The sequence below is a fragment of the Rhinatrema bivittatum genome, chromosome 2 (genome assembly GCF_901001135.1).
Source record: "Rhinatrema bivittatum chromosome 2, aRhiBiv1.1, whole genome shotgun sequence".
Taxonomy (NCBI): domain Eukaryota; kingdom Metazoa; phylum Chordata; class Amphibia; order Gymnophiona; family Rhinatrematidae; genus Rhinatrema; species Rhinatrema bivittatum.
The window spans coordinates 408,943,650-408,971,268 of NC_042616.1; the positions used below are offsets into that span (position 1 = coordinate 408,943,650).

The window sequence follows — 27,619 nt, forward strand, 5'->3', positions numbered from 1 at the left end:
CCGGTTTTCTGCATAAGTAACAAGCTCTCCTGCACTGCAGGCAGCCGCCCCTCCTGCCGGCCTGTATCAAAGGGAAGGAGGCAGGCTCCGCGCCGGCTGTTTGATCTGCAAGGCAAGCGCCACGCCGGCGAGCGGCAGCAGGACGCAGCCTGTCACCGATAATTAAAGACGAGAACCTCCCTTCCCATCCCCCGCAGAAGGTCGGCGCTCACAGCTACAGCGAGGGGGGGGGAAACCACCACCACCACCACCACCAACAACAAGAAGCCTCATTTGATGTGGTGGGGGAGGAAAACCAGAAGAGAGAAAAACGAGGTGCAGTGCACAGATCAGAGGACGGCCCGGAGACGCAGAGACCGGGGGGGGGGGGGGGGGGGGGGAGTGTGATGCCAGGGCAAGAAGACCCTAACCCGAGCTGGGAGATAGGCAGGAAGGGTGGTGTGAGCGAAGGTAGATGCAAGAGGGGGATCTAGCTGGGGGGGGGGGGGGGTGCACCACCAGTTTCTTGTTAAGGGGGGCTCCTGCCGCTATCGGTTTCTTGGCAAGGAGCTCTCACCGGTTCTGCTCCACACTCACCGAGAGATACTTTGCTTTCACAAAATAATGTATCAAGTTCCCTCTAATCCATCACTGGCTATATTATATTCTGAGCCCCCCCCCCCACCTTGGAACAGCTGAGGCCCAGAGAAAAGCGGGTTCATTCAGACTGCTAATACCCATGCTGGCCTGTTTGCAGGGCATACCGCCCCTTAGCCAACCTTCATAAGAGTCAGTCAAAGCCCTTGGCCTTGCGCATGTGCTTGGAAGATCACTTTTTCAGAACAAGACCCCCATGCGGTCCCCAAAATTCATGCACATCACCATCGTTGGCTAGTTCTTAGCTTGGTCCCATAAAAGGGAATAATTGGCCTGAAAAGAGATGAACTGTCCTACAGTCTGGCAACTAGCAGGAATACTCTTCCTCCAATATTAGTGGTATATGTTTGGCATGCTATCATTGACCTTTTGGCATAGGAAACTTGAGTTGCAATTTGTCTTGGGTCACAAGCAAAATGAGCTGAAAAGTCATAGGGGCCGATGCAATACGGTGCGCTGAGCCGAGGGCACTGATAACTTGCAGTTGGACGCGGGTAGAATAGGCGCTAATCAATCCCTTAATGCAATAAGGGGATTAGCGCATATTCAACGCGGGTCCAACGCAGAGTGAATCTAATAGCGATCATCACATGCAAATACATGTAAATGAGGCTATTAGGCATTCACTCCCGATGCAAAAAAAAAAAATGTGAGTCTTGGACACACATTTAACTGTCATCTATTAACACTTGCCTGGAGCAGGCGTTAATAGCTGTGTGCATTCAAAAAAAAAGTACAGAAAAGCAGAAAGAACTGCTTTTCTGTACTGCCTCCTACTTAATATAAGTAGGATGAAAAATAAAAGTAAAAAAATTGACAGTCAGACCCATCATGAAAACCGACACTGATAAACCCGGTGTTGGTTTTAGAGATGTGAATCGGACTGGAATCGGTTCGGATTCCGGTTCCGATTCACATGTGGGTTTTTTTTCATCTGGCCCGATCGCGGTTTTGTTTATCAGCTGCGCCCGAACTGATAAACAAAAAACCCACCCGACCCTTTAAAACTAATACCTTAGCTTCCCCCACCCTCCCAAAAAACTTTTTACAGGTACCTGGTGGTCCAGTGGGGGTCCCTGGAGCGATCTCCCGCTCCCAGGCCGTCAGCTGCCACTAATCAAAATGGCGCCGATGGCCCTTTGCCCTTACCATGTGACAGGGTATCCGTGCCATTGGCTGGACCCTGTCACATGGTAGGAGCACTGGATGGCCCGCACCATCTTGTGCTCCTACCATGTGACAGGGGCTGGCCAATTAGTTTACTAATCCGGCTATGTTTAAATACAGGACTTAATTTGTGGGAGAATGGGGATGAACGCAGTTCCGGCACTTCTTTTCAGGCTTAAGAGGTGGAGCAGGGGCGTTCTGCTCCAGCCCCTCCCCTCCAGGCAGCCTGCAGGGAAGAGAAGAAGAGGGGCTGAGCCCGAAGCACACAGAGAAGAGAACAGCCTCTCTGCTTTCTAATCCAACCCCCTCCTCTCTTAATCCTCCTCTCCCCACTTCTCCTCCTGTACTGCAGGGAGCAGAAGGGGAAGGGGGTGGTATTGAAACAGATACCGCAGAGAAAAGAACAGGCACAAAAAAAAAACAAAAAACCAAATCAACGGTTTGAATTAGCACAAGTTTGAAAGTTGCGGGCAGTAATGCTAATTGTTAAGGCTTCAACCCTGGGCCTTGATGAATTGCACCTACTGCTCGCAACTTTCAGACTTATGCAAATTTAACCCCTTTTTCTGTCCATTACCGAGGGCTTAATTTCTTGGCAGAACAAACCCAGAATGGCGTTCTTACACCTTTTTTTTCTGGGTCCCGGGAAAGCGAAGCAGAGTCACTGTATATATCATTTCTGGCTCTGCTGAGGAACGAGAACAGACCCTGAAGTTGCATGGATCACTTATGGCCTCCCCTCAGAGTCCCTGGCCTTCGGAGGAAGCAGGGCTGCTTACCCTGAGACAAGGGCAGCCGCGTGGCTTTGATTCAGGTGTGTGTGTGTGTGAGAGCGAGGGAGCTCACTCCTGGCCCCTTTGTACAGGTCAAACCCCGCCCATCTCACCCCCCCCCCTCCACAGATCCACTTCCTTTCTGTCTGCAAATTAAGCCCTGCCTAGATATAATAACTCTACACTGAAACACATCCACTGCTTATGCTGGCTCATAATCCACACCCTGCTCACATACCCATACGCTGCACACTGTTACTACACATGCTGCGCCCGCAATATACATTCCTGGCCTTTGCTATTACAGCAGGCACCCATTTCATCCTCTGACACTTATCAAAGTAATCAGCACAGCGCTGGCCATCCCCTCTCACTTCGCTTCTTTATTTCTGGGCTGGAGAAATGATTTCCCCTTCCTGCTCCTTGCAAAATAAAATTTCCACGTCACTGATTCTTTGTCACTCAGAAATATGACTCTTTCTCCCTATACGTAGGCACGCACATACCTTCTCTCTCTCTCTCGCATACACAAGTACACATAAGCAATCTCTCACCTGCCCTCCCCCACGCCAGCACACACGAACGTAGTCAGTCTGTCTCCCTCCCTCTCACACGCACACTGCATCTTATATAAATGATGCCTTACATGCACACTCATGCATGCACACGCTGGTTGCCTCAAACGCTCCCTTCCCCTCTCGCATTCTCGCACAGGCACAGGCAAACACACACATACACATGCACCAGTAATCAGCTGATTGATTGTCATCACTGCCAGGGAGCATTGCTGGCTGATGATCGCTGCACTGAGCACATGTCTGACTTTTATGTCCCTCGGGATGATTTGCATTCAGTGATTTCCCAGAGCATAATCCAAACCTTCCCTAAATCTCCATGCCCACTTTCTTCCAGTCTGCCAGTCAAATGTTTCCATCTCCAGAGCTCTTGGATGAGCCCCGCCTTTCTCTGTCCAGGAAGAAGCCTGGCTGTGATCACCCTGAGAGGGGGATCTGCATGGCTGGTGTTGCGTGCAGTCTGCTGATTGATTGCCCCTCTTTTGCTCTGCCCTGGGAAGCGGGCTGGGTGCCTCCCAATCAGACTGCCAAGTTCTGGCTTTTACTAGATGGTGCTGGTGAATGAAACGGCAGCATTGGACCAAGCAAGTAGAAACAAGGAGCCGTTTGGGAATATATCACTAAGGTCACGTTGTCATGCATTCAGCCCGATGCGTGGCATATGCAGGTCACTTAAGTGGCATGCCCAGGACACTCCTGGGAATATCCGTGCCACTGTGTGGTATATAGTTGTCAGCCACCTGACCATGCCACGCTCAGCAGCTCTTATGTCTGGCAGGGTAAACAATCAGAGCTGAAAACTCAACGAAAACAATAAGCCATATTTGCAACTGTGGCACAGACGTACCATTCAGCTAAACAAGTATGAATGTTTCCCATTAGGAAGTGGCTTATGCATTCTGTAATTGAAACACTGGCATGGAGTTAAACATTCATTTGAGTTCAAATGCCATGCTCTTTTTTTTGCTCCAGGACATAGTAAGGCCTGCGGCATACCCCGAACCCAGGAGAGCACAACAGCTCCATTCTGTTCCTATCAACCTGCAAGGCCAGGAGACCTGGTGCTTCTGCATGCCCGAGGAAAGTGATGAGGAAGAGGCATTGACCATGAGCCTTGACATTGCCCATCGCTGCATTGCTGGTTGACACTGGAGGGAACAGCCCAAAGGGAGGTAGGTGCTAGGTTTGTTATTTTGGCTCTCCCACATCCTCAAGCAAATGTTAATTTCTAGGGGAGGAAAAAGCAAGCAAAAGAATGAGGGGGGGTAGGGGGCTCAGGGAGGGGGTGGACAGATAGTGTGTTCTCCCTGTACCTGCACGCTCTGTACGTCCCTTAGTTTTTCTCAACACGACCTAGCACGCCTGCCCATGGCCTGGGGGTAACCCCCCCTCCCCCGCTCCATGCACGCAAGCAGGAGTGCGCTGGAGCTTTACCCAGGGCGAGCCAGGCACGGGGCTCTGCTGCTGTCCACTGGAGGGTTAATTCCAAGGGGCGAGCATCGCTGGGAAGCTGACAGGAGCTGCTACAGTCAGTGCCGCCACCAAAGTTATGAAAGACTTAGTTCTGCATGACTGGTCCAAGAGCAGCGAGAAGGCTTTCAGCACATAAATCTCTCCAGTAAAATCAACTGCCTGCTGAACTATACCATACAACCAAGTGACAGAGGGGAAGGAGGGGGGGAAGGAGGGAGCCTGTTCAAGACATTTGTTTCCACAACAATTGCGGCAGGTGAGCGAAGCCTCCACGTTCCCTGCGCGCCCGAGGAAAGGGCAGGGAGCACAGCCATTGGCCCTGAGCACTGGATATCCCCAGAGCCCCCATGGTGTGAGGAGCAGGTGTTCCCCTCACATTTCCCCCTTCCCAGCCTCATTAGATGGCCCGAGTAAACCAGAGGTAATTTTCGATAACCAAAAAAAAATATATATCTCCACCTTCCACCCCAGCTGCAACGGGGAAAGGGAAGCAAGGTTCCAGGTTGGTGACCTGGCAGAATATCAGTACTGATAGTTCCCCCTTCAAGGTGACCGGACACTCTGGGTACCTGCACTCACTGGGCTCAGTCTTCAAGAACATAGAAGAGAAAGCTTTTCCCTCTTTGCCGAGTTGCATGTGAATTGGGGGGAGGGGGGGATTGTACAGCAAAATGTCCAAGGTTGTTTTTTTTAATATTTACAAAACAAGCCATTTTTCGATTTCAGAAAGGTACTCAAGCTAGGATTCCACTCAGCCTGCACAGAGCAAAGTTACAGGGATGCTCTCTGGTGTTGCACATCTAAGCTCCTCATTGACATATAAAGGCAGTGAGCCTCCTAGCCTATGGAGTCCAATGGAGCGCACTTTAACCTGCCATTGGACGCTCATTTTCCCTTACCCCTTATTCAGTAAAGGGCGGAAAAAGCGCATCCAACCTGCCGAACCTAATAGCGCCTGCAACATGCAAATGCATGTTGATGGCCTTATTAGGTATTCCCGTGCGATTCAGTAAGTAAAATGTGCAGCCAAGCCGCACATTTTACTTTCAGAAATTAGCGCCTGCTTTTCTGTACACTTTCCCTGTGCCTTTGGGCAGGCGTTATTTTCTGAAAGTAAAATGTGCAGCCAAACTGCACATTTTACTTTCAGAAAATAACGCCTGCCCAAAGGCGCGGCCAACCCCCCTGAAACATAGCGCCCGCAACATGCATTTGCATGTTGCGGGCGCTATGTTTCAGGGGGGTTGGCCGCGCGTTTTTGACGCACTATACTGTATAAGCAGGTATGTGCAAAATTAATCCATTTGGAGATATTACACCAAGTTTCTGCCCTGGGAGAAAGCAGGGCCTGAGAGGGTTGAATTGTGGAGAGCTTTTTCAACTAGGAGAACCCCTTCCACCCCTAGGAAACCTTAGAATGCAAATGCCAAGGGACACTTACCTGGAGCAAGCTGGATTGGGATTTTATACTGAACATGGATGTAACAGTGAGGAAGTGTGTTTGGTGCCAACCGATAACCAGTGACAAACTTTCACAGTAAACATTTCTTTTGGAACACCCATCCTGAGTGTCCCGGCTGTTTTGTTCTGGTACTGATACCTTAAAAAACAGAGATTGCACTTCAGAGAGACTTTCACACTATTCCCTTCCCCCATTAGAGAATCCACATCAGGGTTTAGAGCGACTTAGTCTGGACTAAGCCCCGGGACTGAGTGTGACCACCTTCACACAGCACTCACTAGAAGAAAGGCTACACACACATTGGCAGAAGTCTCCGTGCAGGGTTTAGGCGGTGAACACGCTGCTCTGCTGCTGCTCATTTACACAATTTGGGCACAATGAAATAACGCTTCATGATCGCTTCATGGGCATTGCAAAGTAGGGCACTGATGGGAGTACACGTTTAAGCTATAACACTGCATTCTCTGGTGGTGGGGGCTGGAGTATGACTTAATGCAATGTAACCACATACTCCTTTAGCACTTGCTGCAGTATTAATGATGTATTTATGCCCTGTGATTTCAGTGCTGGCACAGTGTTGTTAAGTAAATCTTGGCAGAAGCAACAAATCAGAAGCTACAGCTTTGAATGATGATTTCCACTGCAGCGTGCACTCCAGTTCACTCTGGGTGACTGCATTTTCCCTGGCAAGCAATCACCGTTGTATAGTCTGACCTGCCATCCTGCGCCGATGAGTGTGTGACATCAGAATGCCCGCTGCAAGATCTGCAACGCACCAAATCTGCTACTTTCTTTCTCTTGGCTTAGCAGTTTGCTCCTCCTTCTTTTAGCTTCCAGCTAAGCTGGAACTGGTTCTTACTGGGGTATGGCACCGTGAACCTTTATTCACAGCTGTTCAGGATTTGTTCCCCTGTTTTTAAATCCCCTTCCCAACTCAGCCCAGCTATGGCAGTGGAAATCCTCCAGTGTGCTAACATGGAGCTTAAGTCTGGCCACTAGGTGTCACTACTGAGCAATGATTGAGACTCCCTCCTCCATCCAGAGGCTGTGAACGCTGCTTCTGCCGCATCCCGAACCCTCAGCCAGCCCAGGCAATCGGGGGATCAAACCCAGGTCCGCATCATGCCACTGCATAGCATATGCCATTGGGCACCAGGCTGGCCCTCCCACTCTTTTTTCAAAGTTATTAACTTTAGTTGAAAATATACTATAATACAATATATTTACAGTACCTTTTAGTCCCTGGCTGTGATCTTGCTGGAGTTTGATAAATCTGCATGGTCAAATTTCACTCATCAGAAGGTCTTGTGAGTCTCAGTGGAAGTTCATACATGTCATTCCTCATATTCTTGGACTCTCTCAATAGCGCCTCATGCATGCCTCATTTCGTTGGCCTCCTATACCTACCTCATTTTTTTCTCTTACCTATTCCATCGTACTTACATATTTAGGGCAAAAAGATTCAACATTGGCATCTTTTTTTGTCCCTGGAACTTTGGAATCTGTGAAGCATCCAGCCTTTTCAGTGGGATTCACTCATCTAGAAAGCCCCAGGCCAAGGAACCGAGGCAATAACATGTACCCAGCCTAGCACACAGGTTTACATGCGGTCGGATGCACATTTTGGATGCACTAGACCAGCACCAGATACAATAAGAAGATTAATGTGTCGAAAACCCACGCCCCAAAAAAATGCAGAGCCGATGGTGCCCATCACATGTAAATTCCATGTAGATGAGGCTATTAGCTATTTCCCCCCCCCCCACCCCCCGATACAGAAAACCACTGGGCACCCAACGCACACTATTTATTGTGGCAAATTAAAAAATACGGCCCTCTCTCGTTTCTCCTACTTAGTATCATTGTAACACTTAAATGTACTGCTTGTGGTGTTGAAAAATAAATATATATTGCCTTGATTTAAAAAAAGAAAATTCTTCTGGATGCACAATTTAGGTGCCCATAGCAAGGGACGCTTAACTATGGGCGTCTTCAGCTACCTCAGCAAAATCAGCCAGAAGCGGGATAAAAATGGACGATTGTATTGAGCTCCCGTTGCAATTGTGTATGTGTGTGTGTGGGGGGGGGGGGTGGGGGGCATGCATTTGAGCACTAGGGTCGCACAATTCACATCCTTTTTTTACACAGCCCTTCATTTAAATTCTGCATCGGGCACCCATCGCTTGTGGCTGCGTGCGAGTTAGGAAAACGGACGCTCGACACGAGTGCCCGTTTTCAGCACATGTCTTATTGCATCGGCCCCCAAATGTTTCCGGAAACCTACCATGAGAAGCACAGGAACAGACTCACTGCTGTGCAGCAGCCAGCAGGCAACAATTGCAAACCCCAAGGTAGCGGAAATACCACTGAGCTGTTTCCAAGCCTTTGCAAAGAGCACCATCTAGTGGTACAGTGTCAGAATGACAGATTAGTGAACAGGTTGAGCTCTCTACATGTTCTGCAGACAATGCTACTATACTATGATAGTTCCAGCAATGTTGTTTTTTCTATCATATAGGAAACATAATGTAGAATAATCTTAGTAGGTGATTTTAAAGCCTATTCAGTATAACCTGAAATAAAGCTATTTTAGCATGCACATTGTTAAAATGTTAATGTGCACATTAGAATATCACTTCATGGGTGATACAGGCAAAATATTTACCTCTGTACATGACATTGGCATGCACGTTAACCCAGAAACATATTGCCTATCGGTGTGCTACCCACCTGAAAGCTATGCAAAATAGCATTGCTCTTCCTTATTCCTTCTAAACAGTATAGAAGGAAACCCAGCACAGGGGCTGGTTGTCAGTGCTGAGGGGAAGAGCGGGAGGGCAACTGGATCCCAGGAAAGGAAGTTAAAGGAAAACAGGGAGAGATCAAATAAAGGGAGGAGGGGAAAAACACATCTGAGTGGCTTGTCTTAAGACTGGGACTCCTTTTCTGTAATATCTTTGTTGTCCACTGTTACAGGTCATGAGTGTTAGGATGAGTTGCTGAGAGAGTGCGTGCATGTTTCTGTTCATCAATCTTCTCTGTAAATTTGGGTCTTAATAGAGAGGAATGAGGGAATGTGGTTAAGGACAGAATGGAACATGGAAAAGACTGAATCTTGCATGTGCATGGGTGTGAGAGACACATGATAAGTGAAAGCAGTGGCGTAGCCAGAAATGAATTTTTTTGGGGGGGCCCAAGGTTAACATGGGTGGGCAGTTAACATACAGGCTAGGCCGTATTAGTTGTACCCTTATCAATAAATAATGCCTTGGAGTGCACCTGACAATCATCTCAAATAGCCACTGCTATTACTACCAACAGTAGCATGGAATAGACTTAGGGGTACATTTTAAAACATAGCGCGCGCGCGAACAAAAGTACGCCGGATTTTATAAGATACGCGCGTAGCCGCGCGTATCTTATAAAATCCAAGGTCAGCGCACGCAAGGGGGTGCAAATTTGTGCAACTTGCACGCGCCGAGCCCTGCGCGCGCTGCCCGTTCCCTCCAAGGCCACTCCAAAATCGGAGCGGCCTCGGACGGAACTTTCCTTCTGTCTCCCCCCACCTTCCCCTCCCTTCCCCTACCTAACCCACCCCCCCAGCCCTATCTAACCCCCCCACCTTTGTCGCACAAGTTACACCTGCTTCGAGCAGGCGTAACTTTGCGCGCGCCGGGCCGGCTGCCGCGTGCCATGTTCCGGTCCGGGTGCTGGTCCGGAGACCGCGGCCATGCCCCCGGCTGAAACCACGGCCACAGCACCGCCCCGGATGACGCGCCGACCACGTCACGCCCCCCCCAACACGCCCCCCGATGACGCGCCGACTGCGTCACGCCCCCGACACGCCCACCCCACGAAAGCCCCGGGACTTACGCGCGTCCCGGTGCTTTGTGCTCGCCGAAAGCCTATGCAATATAGGCTCGACGCACGCAGGGGCATTTTAAAAGGGTTACGCGCGCACCTTATGTGCGTAACCCTTTTAAAATCCGGCCCTTGGTGTTTGGGTATTTGCCAGGTTCTTATGGCCTGGATTGGCCACTATTGGAAACAGGATGCTGGGCTTGATGGACCCTTGGTCTGACCCAGTATGGCATTTTCTTATGTTCTTATGAATGATGCTTTAAAATATTTTAATTCTATTATTTTAAGCACTTACCAGCATTAAAAATATCTCATTAATCTGTATTAATTTTTTATATTTATTGCATTTTATAAATACACATCATGTAAAAAGAAAACAAACACTTAACAGAAACATCAGATTCAATCACATATTAAAACAAATATCAATGTATTCTTTTATGAATCCTCTTTCCAAAAATGCAGATAATATCATAATTACAATAAAACAGCAATAATTATAATCATCATAAGAATTTAAGATTTGCAACAGCTGCAGAACAGAACTAGGACATGTAAAACAATATATTCAAATTCTGGTGGCATCTCAGTTACAGCAAACAAATTCCCTCCAATGCCAAACACTTTGTGAAGTAAAACAAATCCCTACAAAAAACACAAAAAACAATGTCTAGAACCTTGCCATACCATACTATAACAGCAGTAACTCTCAGGACTCAAACAGCAGCAACCTTATCTAAAAAAAGACAGCAGAGGCAAACATTACACCAAGCCCTAGAACACTAATACATCCCTACAGGCCGATCCAGAAAAACGCACTGGAGAGTAGGTGAGCACCCGCTCTCCTGGCGTGCTCACAGGCCATTCTCCTGGGCGCGCGATTCAGGAGGGTGGCCTATGCAAATTAGGGCCCCGCGGTAAAAGGAGGCGCTAGGATCACTAGTGCATCCCTAGCACCTCCTTTTTGACAGGAGCGGCGGCTGTCAGCGGGTTTGACAGCCGACGCTAAATTTTGCCAGTGTCGGTTCTCAAACCCGCTGACAGCCATGGGTTCGGAAACTGGACACCGGTAAAATTGAGCGTCTGTCTTTCAAGCCGCGGGCCGATTTTAAATTTTTTTTTTTTAAATTTTTACTTTTTTTTTTTACTTTTGGGGCCTCCGACTTAATATCGCCATGATATTAAATCGGAGGGTGCACAGAAAAGCAGTTTTCCTGTGCACTTCCCTGGCGCCAGCAGAAATTAACGCCAGCCTTTCGGCAGGCATTATTTTCTGAAAGTAAAATGTGCGGCTTGGCTGCACATTTTACTTTCGGTATCACACGGGAATAACTAATAGGGCCACCAACATGCATTTGCATGTTGCGGGCGCTATTTGTTTTGGTGGGGGGTTGGACACGCGTTTTCGACGCGCTATTACCCCTTACTGAATAAGGGGTAAAGCTAGCACGTCGAAAACGCGCGTCCAAATGCGGGTTAACAGTTTAACTGTTTGTACTGTATCGGCCTGCTAGAGAGCAAACAAAACCTGCCAAATTGCTACAGATCCCTTCAGAGAAACTACACACTAACCAAAATACCGTGCCTCTGTTACACTTGCACAACACAGACAGACCCTTACCCAATACAGAATAGGGGATTACAAATTAGAAACAAACATGCAGACACAACTGATATGGAAAGCCTGAGAAAACAGACTCTGAACACTGGAATACTGAAGAAACAGAAAAATACAAATATATAAGAAATGCACATATTTCAATCACTGAAAGTCAAAATAATATTTTTTTTACTTTTATTGCTTGATCTGTTTTATTTTTCTAATTGGTTGATCCCAATTTCTTTGTTCTTTTTTTCTGTCTTTTCCTATTTCCTTTTTCAGAGTCTCTTTTATTCTTTCTGTTTCTTCTCTCTCCTCTTGTCTTCTTTCCTTCCTCCTTCATACACACACAGATCTCTCTCACATGCATTCTCTCACACACAAGCTTTCTCTCACACAGGCTTCCACTCTTGCATGCTCTCTCTCACATACATACAGGCTCCCACTTCCACAAACTCTCTTTTACTCAGGCTCCCACTCTCATATGCTCTCTCTCACATGCAGGCTCCCACTCCCTATCACAGATACACACAAGCTCTCAATCTTACATTCTCTTTCACACACAGGTTCACATTCCTACAAAAACACACAGGCTCTCACATGCTCTCTCTCACATGCAGGCTCATACACACAGGCTCTCACTCTCACAAGCAGACTGCCACTCCCACACACACACAGAGGCTCCCACTCTCATGCTGTGACATGCAACCTCCCACTTCCACAAATATACGCTCCCTCACACACACACAGGGTTTCACTTCCACATGTTCACTCTCTTTCAAACATACATGCTCTTGCTCTGTCTTACACACAGGCTCTCACACCCACCTGCTTTCTCTCTCTCTCTCTCTCTCATACACACACACACACACACAGCTTCTCCATTCCCACATTTGTTCTCTCATACACACACCCCCAGGCAGGCTCCCATTCACATCTCTTCCCCACATATACAGGCAGGCTCCCATTCACACCTTCCCCTCCAGGCAGGCTCCCATTCACACCTCCCTCCCCTCCCCCAGGCAGCCTCACATTCACACCTACCACATGGCAGGCTCCCATTTACACACTACCCTAGGCAAGCTCCCATTCACACTTTCCCCCCAGGCAGAATCCCATTCACACCTTCCCCCCCCCCCGCCCCCACTGCAGGCTGCCACCCATTAATACACACACATACCCAGGCAGGCTCCCATTCATACAAACACACACACCCAGGCAGTCTCCCCATCGGGAGAAGAATGGGGAGTCCATTCTGCTGCTCCTCCTCGTGTGCCGGCCTCTGCGCCAATCAAAATTCTTGCAGTAGCACTTCCTCTATGCTGATCTCGTGCATTACAAGATCAGCATACAGCACACAGTATCTGCAAGAGTTTGGAATTCTGTAGGGCGGGCACATGAGGAAGAGCAGTCGAACGGGCTCTCTCCTGGCGGGGTTCTCTTCGTGGCTGCTGGTCGGAGGGGGAACAATGGTGGCCTCTTGGGCCTCTGGGATGGGAGCCACCGGTGATCTCGCGGGCCTCCTCTCTTCGGTCGCCACTGGGACAGGGTCCACCAGCAGCCTCCCGGGTCACCTCTCCTCTTCAGCTGCAGCTCCACTGAGTGTACACACCTGGCAGCGCCTGGCCTGTTCGCAGGAGCCCTGCGACCGGGCCTCTCTTCTCTGGCTGCCAAGCAATGCTAAGTGGGTGGGCCAGGGCCCACCCTTGGCTATGCCAGTAGGGGTAGGTTTGGCAAGGAGGAGAGGGGGTGTGGGATAGCAGTGTCAGCAGGAAAGTAAAGGCTATAAGAAGGAAGCCTTCAGCAATGGAAGAAAGAGGCGGAGAGGGAGGAGGAAGCAGTGGGGCAATGCACAGGCAGAGCAGTCAGGCCTGAGGGGCGGAGGAGGGACCCCAGGTCATGCCCATTACACACTGGGAGGAGGAATGCATGACAGCACAGAAGGGGGAGGAAGGAATGGAAGAAAAGAAAGGAAAGGGAGATGTAAAGAAGACAGGGAGTTAGAATTATTATTGTCATTATTATTATTATTATTATTATTATTATTAAAAATGTGTTACTTGCAAACTCCACAGTTTGTGGGGAGTTACATAAAAAATACCCACAAACTAAAAGTTCCTATGTCTGTCAAGTAGGTAGAGTGCACTGAAGAGAAGGAGAAGTAAGAGATGCCAGAGGAGGAGGGGGAGGAGAAATAGTCAGAGGCTGTGCCACAAACTGCACATCCAGTAAACATGGTGCTTCACTAAGGAGGAAAATGACCACATTCTGAAGTTGGCCCTCCAGAAATTCAGTGTGCTGTTTGTCAGAAAATCCCTGGGTCACATTTGGAAACAAATTGCATTGGAAGTAGGCACACTAGGCTTGTTCCTACGGCTACGAGGTGTGGGGGATTCATTTTGGGGAGGTTAGGAGTGGCTGAATATAGATCATTAGAGGGTGGGAAAAGAGGCTGGGGATGAAAGGGGGATTGGTTAGGGGGGTGTGAGGGAGAAGGGATAATGTGTGTGTGTGTGTCATTTTGGGTGGGATGTTAGAGAAGGGGCTGCAAGGGTGAACAGGACTGGAGCATGGTAGGATCACCTCCCTCCTCTCCTCCCCACCCACTGCAATTCAGATTCTCCCTCCCTTGATCTGGGATTCTCTCCCCAAGATCCTGGAACCTCCCTTCCTTCCTTCCTCCCTACTTCTCCTTTCTTTCCAGATCCTGAAACCCACTCCCCAACCCTTCCTACTTCCTCTCCTCTCCTCCCCTTCCTCAATCGGGGAAGACTATAGTGATAGGGGTATACTACCGCCCACCTGGCCAAGATGGTGAGACGGACAGTGAAATGGTAAGAGAAATTAGGGAAGCTAACCAAATTGGTAGTGCAGTAATAATGGGAGACTTCAATTACCAAACAAACAAAGCAAAGGCTGCACTACAGAATAATCAAAAAACCAAAGTGCAGAACATAGAACTTTTAGTCCTGATCACAAGTCAATTCCAATCAGTTCATGAAGAAATAATTCAAATACATTTTTTATTGCGGCAACTCCACTGCATCAGTTCAATAAAGCACACATTTTACAAGGTGCCCCAACACGGAGCCGTGTTTCGCCCAAAGGCTGCATCGGGGGGACCAACAGGAATTCAGTCAAATCTGCAATGTTAGAATAGTTTAAAAATCAGGACAACAAATAATGGACTAATACCGATGTAAAGTTTAAACAGTGAAATGAAACATACCTTGGTGCAGTATTCAAAGAGTAACAGGGAGTGCATTTACCCTTAGCACAACCAGGCATTTTAAAGGCAGAATTTAGGCGCCAAAAAACAGGTGATGAAATCACCTTTCTCGCGGGAGCCGATCATCGGTTCCCAGGATTAATGCGCGCCGATTGTGGAGACTGACAGACAGACCAATATAAAAATATGTATGATTATGAAAATAGGTGCCACTCAATTTCCCGATTTAATCCTTTTGGGAAAACGGTGTCCAACGTGAAAATCCACTTTTGTTCTTGACGTCCCAAAAATTCTAAATAATTACCACCCCGAGTCGGTTTCGAGACCACTTCGATCACGGTAAACCACAGGTCAGAAATAGTGTGCGAGGAACTTAACCAGTGTGCTACCAGGGGTTCTTGTTCTTGGGACGTACGAATATTTGAACAATGTTCAAAAATACGAGTTTTAATTTTGCGTGAAGTTTTTCCAACGTAGAGAAAAGGACACGGACATTTGATGACATAAATAACACCCTGAGATGTGCAATCAGAATTAGATTTGAGATGAAAAGGTTTTTGAGTGATTGGATGTTGAAATACTGAAAGAGTCTCTGTATGGGGACAGGCTATACAGTGGCCACAAGGTCGATGTGCACAATCTCCCGGAGGGGAAATGTCCATCATCTCCTGATGCGCATGTACCAGTTTATCCCTTAAATTATGCCCTCTCCGAAAGGTGAACCTCAAAGAACCCTGAAACATTTGATGTAGAGATAGGGACTGCCAGTGGGTGCGAACAATTTTGGTAACCTCCCGACTTAGAGGAGAAAAAGGGAGTATACAATTATTAGATGGCTCTGACGAAGAAGACTGAGGTAAAAAGAGTAAATCTCGATTTACATACAAAGCCCGTTTAAATGCTTGCCGGATAACTGTGGTAGGATAACCTCTTGCCAAAAACCGAGCAGTCATAATTTGTGCTTGTTTTAGGAATTCTTCACGAGTGGAACAAAGACGCCTTAATCGTAAAAACTGCCCCGTAGGGATATTCTTACGGAGATTTCTTGGATGGCAACTGTCAAAGGCTAATAGGGTGTTTCTATCTGTGGTTTTCCTAAAAATGGTGGTGTGGAAAGTGTTATCTTTAACAAAAACTAAAATGTCCAAAAAGGCTATGGATGATGGATCTATGACAAAATTAAACTGAAGATGTTGGTTGAGGGAGTTTAGCCAATCTAAGAACATTAGAAATTGAACGTCGGTGCCCTGCCAAATAATAAAAATATCATCTATGAAACGAACCCATAATGCTAAGTGTGTAGACCAATGTGAAGGGTAAATATAAGTGTCCTCGAATTTAGACACATACAAGCAAGCAAGACTGGGAGCCATAGTGGCCCCCATAGCTGTGCCTTTAACTTGTTGGTAAAACTTACCCTCAAAGTAAAAGAAATTTTTGGTAAGAGCAATTTCAGCAAGTTTCAGAATGAAAGAAGTTGAGATACGGCAAGGGGCAGGACGAGAGTCCAAAGCTTCTTCAATCACTTGTAGTGCTTCAGTTTGCGGGATATTGGAGTAAAGAGATACTATATCTAGTGTAACAAAAAAGAATTGCTCAGTCGGGAAAGGCAATGAGTCCAAAATAGTAATGAAGTGAGAGGAGTCACGAATATATGATCTACTTAAAGGCACCAAGGGCTTTAAAAATAGGTCTACAAATTTTGAAAGAGGCTCAAGCAGGGAGCCAATCCCGGCCACGATTGGGCGGCCAGGAGGGTTCTCTATATCTTTGTGGATCTTAGGAAGAATATACAGGACAGGAGTGAGGGGATGTTCAATTAACAGAAATTTACTCTCTCGCAAGGTTAACATTTTCATGTCTAATGCCTGGTGGACTATAGGTTCAATCAAAGATCTTAAATGAATGGTGGGATCCCCAGGCAGAGGATAGTAAAACGCGGTGTCGCTCAATTGCCGATATACCTCAATATCATATTGTGTCTTATTCTGAATAACAATCCCACCCCCCTTATCCGCAGGTTTTATTACAATCTTAGAATCTGCTTGCAGACTCTTTATAGCCCGCGCCTCTGTCTGAGATAAATTAAAGTAGGTAAAATGATTAGCTGAAACAAGGGTCCGTACATCTTGATTCACTAATTTCTCAAAAGCTAAAATTAATGGATCAATCGGACCAGGAGGGGTCCGCCGGATTCGTTTCATAGATGATATTTTTATTATTTGGCAGGGCACCGACGTTCAATTTCTAATGTTCTTAGATTGGCTAAACTCCCTCAACCAACATCTTCAGTTTAATTTTGTCATAGATCCATCATCCATAGCCTTTTTGGACATTTTAGTTTTTGTTAAAGATAACACTTTCCACACCACCATTTTTAGGAAAACCACAGATAGAAACACCCTATTAGCCTTTGACAGTTGCCATCCAAGAAATCTCCGTAAGAATATCCCTACGGGGCAGTTTTTACGATTAAGGCGTCTTTGTTCCACTCGTGAAGAATTCCTAAAACAAGCACAAATTATGACTGCTCGGTTTTTGGCAAGAGGTTATCCTACCACAGTTATCCGGCAAGCATTTAAACGGGCTTTGTATGTAAATCGAGATTTACTCTTTTTACCTCAGTCTTCTTCGTCAGAGCCATCTAATAATTGTATACTCCCTTTTTCTCCTCTAAGTCGGGAGGTTACCAAAATTGTTCGCACCCACTGGCAGTCCCTATCTCTACATCAAATGTTTCAGGGTTCTTTGAGGTTCACCTTTCGGAGAGGGCATAATTTAAGGGATAAACTGGTACATGCGCATCAGGAGATGATGGACATTTCCCCTCCGGGAGATTGTGCACATCGACCTTGTGGCCACTGTATAGCCTGTCCCCATACAGAGACTCTTTCAGTATTTCAACATCCAATCACTCAAAAACCTTTTCATCTCAAATCTAATTCTGATTGCACATCTCAGGGTGTTATTTATGTCATCAAATGTCCGTGTCCTTTTCTCTACGTTGGAAAAACTTCACGCAAAATTAAAACTCGTATTTTTGAACATTGTTCAAATATTCGTACGTCCCAAGAACAAGAACCCCTGGTAGCACACTGGTTAAGTTCCTCGCACACTATTTCTGACCTGTGGTTTACTGTGATCGAAGTGGTCTCGAAACTGACTCGGGGTGGTAATTATTTAGAATTTTTGGGACGTCAAGAACAAAAGTGGATTTTCACGTTGGACACCGTTTTCCCAAAAGGATTAAATCGGGAAATTGAGTGGCACCTATTTTCATAATCATACATATTTTTATATTGGTCTGTCTGTCAGTCTCCACAATCGGCGCGCATTAATCCTGGGAACCGATGATCGGCTCCCGCGAGAAAGGTGATTTCATCACCTGTTTTTTGGCGCCTAAATTCTGCCTTTAAAATGCCTGGTTGTGCTAAGGGTAAATGCACTCCCTGTTACTCTTTGAATACTGCACCAAGGTATGTTTCATTTCACTGTTTAAACTTTACATCGGTATTAGTCCATTATTTGTTGTCCTGATTTTTAAACTATTCTAACATTGCAGATTTGACTGAATTCCTGTTGGTCCCCCCGATGCAGCCTTTGGGCGAAACACGGCTCCGTGTTGGGGCACCTTGTAAAATGTGTGCTTTATTGAACTGATGCAGTGGAGTTGCCGCAATAAAAAATTTATTTGAATTATTTCTTCATGAACTGATTGGAATTGACTTGTGATCAGGACTAAAAGTTCTATGTTCTGCACTTTGGTTTTTTGAGACTTCAATTACCCCAATATTGACTGGGTAAATGTATCATCAGGTCACGCTAGAGAGATAACTTTCCTGGATGGAATAAATGATAGCTTTATGGAGCAATTGGTTCAGGAACCGACGAGAGAGGGAGCAATTTTAGATCTAATTCTCAGTGGAGCACAGGACTTGGTGAGAGAGGTAACGGTGGTGGGGCCGCTTGGCAATAGTGATCATAATATGATCAAATTTGATTTAATGACTGGAAGAGGAACAGTGTGCAAATCCACAGCTCTCGTGCTAAACTTTCAAAAGGGAAACTTTGATAAAATGAGAAAAATTGTTAGAAAAAAACTGAAAGGAGCAGCTACAAAAGTTAAAAATGTCCAAGAGGCGTGGTCATTATTAAAAAATACCATCCTAGAAGCACAATCCAGATGTATTCCACACATTAAGAAAGGTGGAAAAAAGGCAAAACGATTACCGGCATGGTTAAAAGGGGAGGTGAAAGAAGCTATTCTAGCCAAAAGATCTTCATTCAAAAATTGGAAGAAGGATCCAACAGAAGAAAATAGGATAAAGCATAAACATTGGCAAGTTAAATGTAAAACATTGATAAGACAGGCTAAGAGAGAATTTGAAAAGAAGTTGGCTGTAGAGGCAAAAACTCACAGTAAAAACTTTTTTAAATATATCCGAAGCAGAAAGCCTGTGAGGGAGTCAGTTGGACCGTTAGATGATCGAGGGGTTAAAGGGGCACTTAGAGAAGATAAGGCCATCGCGGAAAGATTAAATGATTTCTTTGCTTCGGTGTTTACTGAAGAGGATGTTGGGGAGGTACCCGTAATGGAGAAGGTTTTCATGGGTAAAGATTCAGATGGACTGAATCAAATCACGGTGAACCTAGAAGATGTGGTAGGCCTGATTGACAAACTGAAGAGTAGTAAATCACCTGGACCGGATGGTATACACCCCAGAGTTCTGAAGGAACTAAAAAATGAAATTTCAGACCTATTAGTAAAAATTTGTAACTTATCATTAAAATCATCCATTGTACCTGAAGACTGGAGGATAGCAAATGTAACCCCAATATTTAAAAAGGGCTCCAGGGGTGATCCGGGAAACTACAGACCGGTTAGCCTCGCTTCAGTGCCAGGAAAAATAGTGGAAAGTGTTCTAAACATCAAAATCACAGAACATATAGAAAGACATGGTTTAATGGACTCTGAGACATTCAGGTTAAAGCACCGTCCTTAAGTTTTTAACTTGTACACTCTATGGTAAAATCTCTTTTACCGGCCTATCTTCTTTCCAGCTTGTTGCAAGCTTCCAAGTTCTCTCCCCCTGTTGATTGTAACTTTGACTTATTCCTACTTGTTGTTATCTTTCGTTTACTTGAATTTGTTACTCTAGTTTTTCCCTTTGTTAAACTGTAAACCGATCCGATATGGTAATTTACTATGAAGGTCGGTATAAAAAACTGTTAAATAAATAAATAAATAAATAAATAATGGAACAAAGTCAGCATGGCTTTACCCAAGGCAAGTCTTGCCTCACAAATCTGCTTCACTTTTTTGAAGGAGTTAATAAACATGTGGATAAAGGTGAACCGGTAGATATGGTATACTTGGATTTTCAGAAGGCGTTTGACAAAGTTCCTCATGAGAGGCTTCTAGGAAAAGTAAAAAGTCATGGGATAGGTGGTGATGTCCTTTCGTGGATTGCAAACTGGCTAAAAGACAGGAAACAGAGAGTAGGATTAAATGGACAATTTTCTCAGTGGAAGGGAGTGGACAGTGGAGTGCCTCAGGGATCTGTATTGGGACCCTTACTTTTCAATATATTTATAAATGATCTGGAAAGAAATACGACGAGTGAGATAATCAAATTTGCAGATGACACAAAATTGTTCAGAGTAGTTAAAGCACAAGCAGATTGTGATAAATTGCAGGAAGACCTTGTGAGGCTGGAAAAATGGGCATCCAAATGGCAGATTAAATTTAATGTTGATAAGTGCAAGGTAATGCATATAGGGAAAAATAACCCGTGCTATAATTACACAATGTTAGGTTCCATATTAGGTGCTACAACCCAAGAAAGAGATCTAGGTGTCATAGTGGATAACACATTGAAATCGTCGGTTCAGTGTGCTGCGGCAGTCAAAAAAGCAAACAGAATGTTGGGAATTATTAGAAAGGGAATGGTGAATAAAACGGAAAATGTCATAATGCCTCTGTATCGCTCCATGGTGAGACCGCACCTTGAATACTGTGTACAATTCTGGTCGCCGCATCTCAAAAAAGATATAATTGCGATGGAGAAGGTACAGAGAAGGGCTACCAAAATGATAAGGGGAATGGAACAGCTTCCCTACGAGGAAAGACTAAAGAGGTTAGAACTTTTCAGCTTAGAGAAGAGACGACTGAGGGGGGATATGATAGAGGTGTTTAAAATCATGAGAGGTCTAGAACAGGTAGATGTGAATCGGTTATTTACTCTTTCAGATAGTAGAAAGACTAGGGGGCACTCCATGAAGTTAGCATGGGGCACATTTAAAACTAATCGGAGAAAGTTCTTTTTTACTCAACGCACAATTAAACTCTGGAATTTGTTGCCAGAGGATGTGGTCAGTGCAGTTAGTATAGCTGTGTTTAAAAAAGGATTGGATAAGTTCTTGGAGGAGAAGTCCATTACCTGCTATTAAGTTCACTTAGAGAATAGCCACTGCCATTAGCAATGGTTACATGGAATAGACTTAGTTTTTGGGTACTTGCCAGGTTCCTATGACCTGGATTGGCCACTGTTGGAAACAGGATGCTGGGCTTGATGGACCCTTGGTCTGACCCAGTATGGCATTTTCTTATGTTCTTATGTTCTAATCCAAGACCCTTCCTCTCTCTCTCCTCTAATCCATCACAGATTCCTAATCTTCCCCATCTCCCTTCTCCCCATCCCAAGGCCTCTTTCCTTTTCTCACTTCTCCCCCTTTCTTCTCACCCCATTCCTGATCCCCTTCCCTTCCCCTCCCCATCCCTGCCTCCTCCCTGTACTGATACTTGAGGTCACTTTTCTTTACCCAGTAAAAATAATATAAAATTATACTAATCATAGTGTAAATGTACTTTATTTTTATAATGTAATATAAAAGATGGAAACATTTGCCAATTTGCTTCTGAATATTTAAATTTGTGCGTTAACAGAATCTACCCCGAACTACCACAGGAAACTAGGGGACTGTGCCTTAGACCTTCTGCTCCCTGTTGTCCATCCTCGGAGAGTGTGTGTGCGTGTGTGTGTGTGGGGGTGGGGGGGTGATACAGAACCAGTGGTGCCTAGGGGGTGCCAAAACCTTAAATCCGTCACTGCTCAGCAAAGAACAGCTCTTTGCTCCCTGATCCAGCCCTCTCCCTTCCCATGCAGCATATTGGGAACAGGACAGAAGGGGAGGGAGTCTGGAACACACAGAGCAAAGGCGCAACACTTGGGTAAGGTTAGGAGGAGCTGAATAGGGATCCTTGGCGGGGTGATGAGAGAAGCTGGGGGATGAGAGTGGATTAGTTGGTTAGGAAGGGGCCAGTGGTTGTAGACAGAAGGGATTGGTGCTGATGGTATGTGTGAGAGAGAAGGGATTGGTGCCGGTGTGTGTCCCATATGGAGAAATTAAAGAAGGGGTGCAGTGGGAGTAGGACCAGCACACAACAGGGTCACCTACCTCCTCTTCTCCCCCTCCCCTGCCTCCCCACCAATGAAATTCAGATTCTTTCTCCTTAATCTTGGATTCTATCCCTCAGATCCCTTCCTTCCTCTCCCTTCTCTCCAGATCCCAGAACCCACTCCCCGGTATATCCTACTCCCTACTCCCCATTTCCCAATCCCAGAACATCCCTCCCTGTTCCTCCTTTTCTCCCCTCCTAGATTCCTGATTTTCCCCCTTTTCTTGATCTTCCCCATTGCCCATCCTCTCCAACCCCAGTCCTTTCTATCTCTCCTCCCCCATCCCCAGGCCTTTCACCTTCTCCTCACCCCATTCCTAGCCCTCATCCTTTCCTCTCCCCCATCCTGGTCCTCTCATGCCCATCCCTGAGATCTCATCTCTGTACTGATACTTAAGATTCCTCACTCAATAAAAAAATAAATAGTACAGACATAACCAAGGTTGGAAAATTACTTAATTTTTATAATATAAAAGATGGAAATGTTTCCTAGTGTCTTCAGAATTCTCCAATATTTGCCACAGAATCTACCGCTGAGTTATCGCAGCAAACTGTGAGGTTGTGCCTTACACCTCCTGCTCACTGTTATCTGGGGGGGGGGGGGGAGGGGAGAAAGACATGACAGTAGCACCAGTGCCTAGGGGTAGCAAAATCCTAAACCCGACTGGAATTGGAAGTCAATAAACTTGGAGTTACCCTCCAGGAACCATAGCATCAGTGAAACATGACTATCGGGACATTAAATGGGGCTTCCAAGAAAAGTCAGCTAAGGCCTGTGCTCACCTGAATAAGACTGGAGGTGGCCATATCTGTACCGTTCATTTTACTTACATCACTAGAACAGCATTTCTCTGAAAGGATGGGTCTGGACATCATTGTTGACCTCCCAGAGACCATGGATACAGCATCAACAATATATCAGGGGCAAGCTGGTGAGTTGCCCACATTACAAGGTCACAAAGTAGTAACTCAGAGCAAAAGTCTAGTAACATTCTTTTGTAGGATTGTTCTATAGGACCCAACCTGTCTAGGAAGCCTCCTATAGGAGCTTCCAGGCCTAGTGAGTAGAGGAGATTCCAGCTGGCTTGGGGTCAAATGGACACAGGATCTTTGGGAGGAGTGAGGGAAAACTGGGCCTGGGTCATATAGAAAGATTGGAGAGTTGATGAACTACTAACAGATTGCAGGACTAGGGAGTTTCAGGGTAAGGTCCTTGCTGTCAATGAGCCTCACTTTCCTAATGGCAGCAAAAGAGATGCATGTGCTCCAGTAATACAACTTCCTCATGGGACACAGTCAACATGGATTTACCCAAGGGAAGTCTTGCCTAACAAATCTGCTTCATTTTTTTGAAGGGGTTAATAAACATGTGGATAAAGGTGAACCGGTAGATGTAGTGTATTTGGATTTTCAGAAGGCGTTTGACAAAGTCCCTCATGAGAGGCTTCTACGAAAACTAAAAAGTCATGGGATAGGAGGCGATGTCCTTTCGTGGATTACAAACTGGTTAAAAGACAGGAAACAGAGAGTAGGATTAAATGGTCAATTTTCTCAGTGGAAAAGGGTAAACAGTGGAGTGCCTCAGGGATCTGTATTGGGACCAGTGCTTTTCAATATATATATAAATGATCTGGAAAGTAATACGACGAGTGAGGTTATCAAATTTGCGGATGATACAAAATTATTCAGAGTAGTTAAATCACTGGCAGACTGTGATACATTACAGGAGGACCTTGCAAGACTGGAAGATTGGGCATCCAAATGGCAGATGAAATTTAATGTGGACAAGTGCAAGGTGATTCACATAGGGAAAAATAACCCTTGCTGTAGTTACACGATGTTAGGTTCCATGTTAGGAGCTACCACCCAGGAAAAAGATCTAGGCATCATAGTGGATAATACTTTAAAATCGTCGGCTCAGTGTGCTGCAGCAGTCAAAAAAGCAAATAGAATGTTAGGAATTATTAGGAAGGGAATGGTTAATAGAACGGAAAATGTCATAATGCCTTTGTATCGCTCCATGGTGAGACCGCACCTTGAATACTGTGTACAATTCTGGTCGCCGCATCTCAAAAAAGATATAGTTGCGATGGAGAAGGTACAGAGAAGGGCAACCAAAATGATAAAGGGGATGGAACAGCTCCCCTATGAGGAAAGGCTGAAGAGGTTAGGGCTGTTCAGCTTGGAGAAGAGACGGCTGAGGGGGGATAGGATAGAGGTCTTTAAGATCATGAGAGGTCTTGAACGAGTAGATGTGACTCGGTTATTTACACTTTCGAATAATAGAAGGACTAGGGGGCATTCCATGAAGTTAGCAAGTAACACATTTAAGACTAATCGGAGAAAATTCTTTTTCACTCAACGCACAATAAAGCTCTGGAATTTGTTGCCAGAGAAGGTAGTTAGTGCAGTTAGTGTAGCTGGGTTCAAAAAAGGTTTGGATGAGTTCTTGGAGGAGAAGTCCATTAATGGCTATTAATCAATTATATTTAGGGAATAGCCACTGCTATTAATTGCATCAGTAGCATGGGTTCTTCTTAGTGTTTGGGTAATTGCCAGGTTCTTGTGGCCTGGTTTTTGGCCTCTGTTGGAAACAGGATGCTGGGCTTGATGGACCCTTGGTCTGACCCAGCATGGCAATTTCTTATGTTCTTATGTTCTTATCCCTCTAACTTTTCCAGGTCCAACAACTTTGCAGAGAATACCCCAAACTCCTGGATACCCAGAACACACAATGCTGGACTCCACAGCTATAAATGAGTGAGAGAAATCAGAGCAGCCAGGCAATGGCTTCATCCAAGAAATTGTACTATCTACGCCGTGGATGTTGTTGTACAGTGCTGCGTATGTTGAGTAGCACCATAGAAATGTTAAATGGTAATAGTAGTAGTAGTAGTAGTAGAAGATGACATCCATTCTGGGGAGTCTAACCCAACCCCTTCAGGTCTGTTCCAGTGACAGCCATGACGTGGTGGAGAAGGAGCACACATGCCAATTACTGCACCAACCAAAACCACCACAAAGCTGACTAACAGGGTACGCTGCAAAGTAAGATTATCCATAGTAGAGAAAGGAATACACTGAACTACATTTCCCAGGTTCCCTAGTTAGAACCTGTACTTATGGGGCTCTGGGAGTGGAATCCCTAAAAGTAGGGCAGGTTGGGGCTCCAGAATCACCAACCACATAGGTGAAAAATAATTGGGGAAGATTTGAAACACAGGAGAAGAGAAAACAAAGATCTTCATCTAGGGCAGACCTCCACATCTTGGTGGCAGTGATGAGATCAAGGACCTATGCTGAGAGGACCGGATGTAGTCGCGACCCCAGGCCACAAAGGAAAGCCATATGGAGGATCCTACTAGATAGGACCTGATGGATCTGACACAAAATGAATCTTACATTAGAACAGCTTGTTTTTTGTAATTCAACAGCTATATAGTCCAAGAGGAAGAAATGTAATGTTACAGCTATGGCGCAAGGAACAATTTTTCATTTATACATGGCAAACCTTGACGCCGGTTGATCTTAACCTTAATATTGAGTGGGAGGCATTTTTATAGTTCCTTTTGATTTAAAGCATGAAAGCTGGCTTAATACACATTTTTTCTTTCAAGAAATCCCTAGTGTATACATGTTTTACAAAATTGCATTGTTGTTTGAGAGGATGGCATTAGAAAAAACAATGCTTAGTAAAAACAATTTTACAGTATTTATTAGCTTTTTTATGTAAACAATTACAGGGGGTTTTTTTGCCTCTTTAAGAAGTGCCCAGCAAATATCTGATGTAATCACAGATATTGACGTTTGTGTTGATGTCATTAAAGATGGGAACCACTTAGTAATGCTCATTAGCTGTTTCATTTGAATGGTCACAAGACGGATTGGTCTTTGTCTCTTTTTTCATTCCATTTTAGAAGAAGCATTCAAACAGAGAGGTCACGGTAAGTTCTGTGCAGAAGAAGCCTTGCTATTTACATAGAATCATGGAGCTCAGTGTAATAATGTATAAAAGAGTAAAAACAGATTCTAATATGGTCGTGAAACTCTGATATGTAAAGTTATTTTTTATTGCATTTTGTAGAATAAAGGAAAAGGCTTCAGAAGGCTCGTTTCAATGCTGGCTCCCGAGCCGAGAGGTTTGTGAGGGCTTTGTTAAATCACGGTAGGTGTAATGGAGCCATATTCAACTATGTTTCCTGTTTTTAGGAAGAACGAGGGTTTATTTATACTCACGTCTTCTTTTATAGTCGAAACACGGGGGGTAATGTGGCGATGTTGTTTCCCTCCGAGGAAGCCACTGTCATGGCGAAACAAGGGACCTTTGTCCAGGAAGCGAGTTTGGTGTGCAAACCTGCCCAGACTGCTACAGAGGTTCGAATTCTGATAAAAGTGGGGTCAACTTTTTTGCAATAAACTGCTATTAATGGACTGATTCCGACCCTCCTATGACGTAAGAGAAGACCAGTCAGTGTTAAACGGACTTACTGAAACCTGAGCACATATGGTGCCAGAAATTTGATAGAGCATTTGATGCTGCAGCAAATAGTTTACCTATTATTGAGGAACCATGTGGACATTTTTTAGGGTTTAAATGATTAATGCATTATTCTGTGTAAAGGTATATTGTATTAATTTTTGATTTATATAAATACTTTTTTGATAGTACAAAATAAAAAATAAATAGGTATATTCTCAGACTTTTGTATAATATATCATAAGGGTTCACAGTTGTTTTTTCTTTTTGCTGATATTTATTATTGAACACTTTATATACATTATTGTGAATGCCCAGTAATTTTGTAAGTAGATTATATATATATATATATATATATATATATATATATATATATATTAGAGAGAGAGAATGAGAGATCTATATCTATAGATATATAAATATAAATATAATTACACACACACAGTAACACTCTTTGCTTTCTTCCTAGCCATTCCTTCCTGAATAGATTATAGCCTGATGTAACTATATCCCAATCATTGTTCTCTTGTACCAGGTCTCTGTGACCTCCACTATATGTAAGTCAACCTCTTCCATGACTGCCTCTAAATCTGGGACTTTATTTCCTATACTATGAGCATTAGTGTACTTAACATTCCAGATGTTGCCTCCCCGCCGCTATCAGTGTCTAATGTTTTACTGATCTGAGTACTTTTACTTATCTTAGGGCTTTCCTAGTTTAAGGCCCACCTCATTAGGTTTGCCAGTCTGTTTTTGAAGACACTGAGCCCCTTCTTTAACAGGTGGACCCCAATCTCTGCTCAGCAGTCCTTGAAACATCATGTCATGGTCCAGGAAGCAAAAACGCTCTTGTCAATACCATCTACGCAGCCGTTCATTCATTCCTGGCCTTTTATCCTTGACTGGG

The 27,619-nt window shown here is 45.1% G+C and overlaps 1 long non-coding RNA gene across 1 annotated transcript; it reads left to right on the forward strand.

Moving 5' to 3' along the window:
* The first annotated feature begins 28 nt into the window (after positions 1-28).
* On the forward strand, positions 29-7,930 carry LOC115086148. The gene is made up of 3 exons (XR_003855111.1): positions 29-315; positions 4,124-4,323; positions 6,651-7,930. It is a non-coding gene; the product is annotated as an uncharacterized LOC115086148 (long non-coding RNA).
* The last annotated feature ends 19,689 nt before the right edge of the window (positions 7,931-27,619 follow it).